Source organism: Mercenaria mercenaria, chromosome 13 (assembly GCF_021730395.1).
Source record: "Mercenaria mercenaria strain notata chromosome 13, MADL_Memer_1, whole genome shotgun sequence".
In the NCBI taxonomy this organism is placed as follows: domain Eukaryota; kingdom Metazoa; phylum Mollusca; class Bivalvia; order Venerida; family Veneridae; genus Mercenaria; species Mercenaria mercenaria.
Window position 1 is genome coordinate 41,144,366 of NC_069373.1, and position 5,635 is coordinate 41,150,000.

Consider the following 5,635-nt stretch of genomic DNA (forward strand, 5'->3'; position numbering starts at 1 on the left):
TCTTTTCTGTACATTGAATATTTTTGCTTTTTTTTTAAACTCATTGATACCCACATTTAAGAAATCCAACTTTTTCATACTTTGAACATTTTCTGTGTTTTGCAAAAGAGGCAATGGTGACGTAGGCCTAGCACGGCTTGGGCGACTGATGCTCGATACTTATCGATCAGTCCCCTGTTGCAGCCGTGCAGTGATGGCCCGCCGAACTAATTTGTTTCTTTTTTGGCAGACTTGTTCATCGATACCCACATTTCAAAAAAGCTTCATTTCTGTACTTTGAATATTTTTTCCTTTTTTTTTTTTTAAAGAAAACCTCTGTTTGATACCCACATTTAAGAAATCCTACATTTTCATACTTTGAACATTTTCTGTGCTTCGCAAAAGAGGCAATGGTGACGTAGGCCTAGCATGGCTTGGGCGACTGATGCTCGATACTTATCGATCAGTCCCCTGTTGCAGCCGTGCAGTGATGGCCCGCCGAAACAATTTGCTTCTTTTTGGCACACTTGTTCATTGATTACGTACATTTTCATACTTTGAACATTTTCTGTGTTTTGCAACAGAGGCAATGGGGACGACGTATGCCTAAGCACGGCTTGGGCGACTGATGCTCGAACTGATTTGCTTCTTTTTAACACGTGTTTAACGATACGCACATTTAGAAACTTGTTCACTTTCATCGTACTATGTAGTGTTGTTTTGTTTTTATTTTGCTTTTTCTTAATACCTGTTGAACGATACCCACATTTCAGAAACTGCTTATTTTCGTACTCTGTCATTTCTTACACAGCAGAGTTGATTTCATGCAGCCGTTATCGTAGACAGCCATTTGCGAACTGGGCTTTCCTAGGTACCATTGCACGGGGCTTGACGAGACCTTTCCAACGGTACCAAGACCATGGCGCTTTGCCCAGAGGTGGCCGCTCCAGAGCCGTTTTAGTGTTTTTGCAGTGGTTCATTAATACCCACGTGTAGAAATGAAAATTAAATCAGTTAAATGGCCGTTACTAGCAAACCAGACTTCGGAGCAAGCTGGTTTGGATACCGTTGGAAACGTCTCGTCAAGCCCCGTGTTTAGGCATATACTGTTAATACATTCTAACCACAAGATCTGCACATACATTTTGAAAATGTTCAAATGTTATACACAAGCAAAAATCTGTTAGCAAAGTAAAACACAAACAACGTAACAGAACAGTGATATATTGATAAAGGTTGAACATGTACAGTTTAAAGAATGGGCTACACTAAAAAAACATGCCGAAAGGAAACGAAAGAAAACCATGAAACACTAATAACATGAAAGCACAGTGGTATATTCATACAAGTTGAACATCTACAGCTATTCATCTCTTGGAGATTTTCAACTGGCGCATTGCCAGGACCCATATCTTGTCCTTGATATTGTTTACTGATAGGCTACTCCATCTTTCTTTTAACTGACTTACTGTACCTAGTTTATCTTCAATTGCTTTCTTAGTGGGCTTCTTGTTCACTGCCGCTGACAATGTTATTTCGTACATCCAGTCTCTCGAGAAATCAGCCTCACCTTCCTTTGTCCATGTCCTCCTTATTCGTTCAGTTTTTCCCGTCGAGTACGTTCTTTTCTCCTCTTTCGAGAAAAGACAACTTGAACGAGGTAATGGCCCGGTGGCCACGGGCGTGTCCCCGCATGTCTGTAAAGACTGTTCAACTGTGTCTTGTACACCTGATGGGAATTCAGTCGTACAAATGAACTCCGTGGTTATATCACTTGATGTGACCAGTGGTTGTGGACATTCGGGTGACGGGTCAGGAGGCTGTGGTGAGGACATCGTGGGAAGTTGCGGGGCAGGAGTCAATACCATTGGAGCAGGTGTCGAAGCGCAGACATCACTTGGTACTGCTGACGTCCCTGGCAGGGACGGGGACAAGGCATAGGACTGTTCACTTTCAGTGTCTGAAGGTGCAGCTCGTGAAATGGTGGCAGTTGGAAGCACTCTACCTGAGGCAGTCCTTGGCGGGGTGAATGCAAGGCTCTTCCGAGTTTCAAGCAGCTCCACAGAAAGGCTCGCTGTGGTTGAAAGATCATACGTTGTTCTTTCAATCCAAGGTGAGTGTTTCATCTGCTTTGACAATTTCTCACGAAGTTCTGGGAACTTTTTCAGGACAAAGGTCACGAAGTGTTTTCTGTTGTCCGATGGACTAAAAGGCCCATATTTCTTTCCCAGTCCGCATGCATTCCATGCCAAACTCCACTCAGAAGCTACCCTTGACGATGTGAATACGGTTCCGTCTCCTGTCACGAAAGGATGCATGACATTGGATGAGGAAGACGTTTGAACATAGTTGCACAAGTTTAACAAGGCATCGTATTCAGCAACCGTAACTGGTACCGTGACCGGCCCCTGGTACCCGGTCTTATGGTCGGATACAGTAATCACATAAAAAGTCTGGCCGTCTCTTCCGACTACATGTTCAGCGGTGTGAACTTCGTCAATGGTCATACCTGGGATAACGCCTGTACGGGCTCCGGAATTAGCTAGCATCCTACAGATCAGGTATCGCCGAAGGTGTTTGTTGGAGGCATCAACGCCTCGTTGCATATCAAATATGCCTTTAACAACCTTAGGATGCGTAGTAAATTCTGAGATATCAATATTCAGGAGTTTCCGTCTTTTCACGGTCTGTGCCTTGATTCGGTGTTTCCCTATCTGCTTCCTAAGTGTCTTAGCAAGCCCTTTACACCGTTCGACTTGCATGCGGTGCTTTCCTTCAGGTAGCAGTTCCATTTGCTCTAAGAAGTATAGAAACTTGTTCACGTAAAGCATCACAGCCTTTCCCCAGTATGGGCTTTTCCCCTTTCCAACCTCTTCAAGGTACTCAGCAAGCTTCTGGGGCCGACACTCATGCAACATGGAGCTGACATTATGTAAACAGCCACGATGTCTCAGATATCGCTTTACAACGGCACAGTACTCAGCTGCTCTAGCAGGCTGACAACTTCCCCCTAGCTGGCTGCACAGGTAGCGTTTCCAATCTTCAAGGAGACCACGCCTTATCGTCACCCTTGGCCGCTGCCCTGCATTACTGTTGCCAGCCCGGCGCCTCTCTGCGGGGAGACTTGCTCCGTCCTGTAACCGATCCGCCCGTGCTGGTTCGCCGTTCACTCGAAGGCTTCTCTCTCTTCGCGGCCCTTGACCTTCCCGCGAGTCTCCATCTGACGCAGTAGACATTCTACCCTCCCCTGAAACGTCAGACACGTCCGACGCCGGTGGTGGAATTGTAAACTCCATGTCTCCCACTTTCATAGCCCGACGGGCCAGGCGCCTTGAGGCCTCTCTATGAAAGCAATGCTTCCGGCCCCTCAGGTGAAGTGGTAGGTCAGCCACAATACTCGCGCAGTCGATCACGGGACACACCCTATATGGTCGTCCGCGGTATTCAGTTTTACCCTTTAACTGGGTATATCTCGCATATAACTCACAGTTGGCTTCAGTCTTCATTACGGACAAGTGTTCACGCTTCAGATGAGGTGTCAACCGTTTGAATGCCACCCGGCACACGGGGCAAACATGTGGCTGTCTATACTTTGGCATAATTCGTTTAAATCAACTTTATGAAAAAAATATCTTGGAGCTGATTAAAACACGTCTGCACACTGTCGCGCTGTGACTTATTATGAAAGATGAAAGGTCCGGTCTCTGCAGGGCACCGTATTAGCAACAGTTCTTTGGCCCCTAGAGCAGCCGCTTGATGACCACTCCGACTGCGCCTGGTACCGTTGGAAAGAGCTAACCGATACCTGTCCGACGGTTCCAAAATAAGTCATTTCTGATGTCCCGTTGCTGCGCACTGGCCGTATTCTGTGTGCCTTTAACGCATTGTCATCCGTTTTCGCGAGGCTGCACGCATCTAAACGGCTCTACAGTAGCCATTACAGACGCCAAGTCACTTGCGCTTGGTACCGTTGCAAAGCGAATCGCGCGACGTTTCCGATGGTACCTAAACCGTGTCGCTGCAATACGCCGTTTGACTTTGTCGGCCGATTAAATTCTCCGAGATAAGGCATTTTACGCATTTCGACAGTGCTGCAGTGGTCGCCCGTTCCGTCAGTTCGCTTTTCTAGGTACCGCTGCACGGAATATTATGAGACCTTTCCAACGCTTCCGTGCCCAGCCAGTTCTGAGGCCCCGTTGTCGCGCAGTGGCCGATTATGTGGCATTGTCATCCTTTTTCGCGACGCTGCATGCACGTAAACGGCGCATTTCGGCAGCACCTCAGCGACCACAAGTTCCATCGCTCATCCTTCCTAGGTACCGCTGCGCGGGAAGTGTCGAGACCTTTCCGATGCTACCAAGACAAGCCTACTCCGACGTACCCTTGGCGAGAAGCGGACGATAATGTGCAGCACACAAGCCTGGGAACCCTTGATAACAGCGCATAATCGGCCCTGAGGTAGCCGTCCGACCTCCCAGCCTGCCTTGCTAGGTGCCAATCGACGGTGACGGCTACAACATACCTTTATATGGGACAGGAGTTACGCACGGGGCCATTGTCGTCTTAGTACAGTAAAATGGTGTAAAAATACTTCAGAAAATGGGAAAAGCATGAAACTTGGTACATAACTACTTTAGGGCAAAATACTAAAAATGAGCATGAGACCCACTCCGAAAAATCCAATATGGCCGAAAAATCCAAGATGGCCGCCATATATGTATATATTTTCAAAAATACATAATATTATATATAAAATGTCTACTGACACTTACAGTCATCAGTATTATAAGCTAAAATCACCTGCCTGAATAAATCCAAACATATTTTATTAACAAAAATACCGCTCTTCCAACAAAAATGAAAAAAGTTGTCTCCCTTGGATAAAATGTGCTATTAAGCAGAAGAAAAGTCATAATGCATTTATATGAATCAAAATATAGTATATAATGGTAGTTGGCATATCAAGAATGTTTAAAATGGCAACAGTCCTGTGCAGAACTTTACAACAATTGTAAATTAATTAATTATAAATACATTCGAACTTCGGTAACTGGAACCCATCAGGACCGACTAAATTTTTTCGAATTATCGGTAGTATGAGTGATCGAAAAATATATTATAAAGGAATTTGTTTGGGACCTGACGATAGATTAATTGAAGAATGGTGTTCGAATTATCAGAGTTTGAGCAAACGAAGGTTTAGTCTTTAATGTGTTTTAGTGAATAAATGACATGTGTTTCACTTTGTCATTAGTTTTCGTGCCACTCTAGGCGGGCTTTGTGCTGTTCAAATGGCGTTAAACACAATTCTTTTGCACATAATCGTCCACAGCTCGCTCATGAGACGTCGGAGCCGGCTGGTCCCGCTACCGTTGGAAAGGTCTCGACGAGCCCCGTCCACTGGCACCTGGGAAGGCCCACTGTCGGAACGCGTGGCCGCTGCATCGCCGCAGAAAGGCGCTAGTCCCCTCCTCTGGGAGCACTGAATCGGCCGCCACGGTCGAACGGCTCGTCCCAGTGGCATGATGTTGGTAACGTTGCAAAGGTACGTCAATGTGCATTTCAACGGTACCGAGCAAAGCGGGCTTGGCCGTCGGAAGGCCGCTGTAGAGCCATTTCTCGGGCTGCAGCGTCGCGAAAACGGGTGACAAAGCGC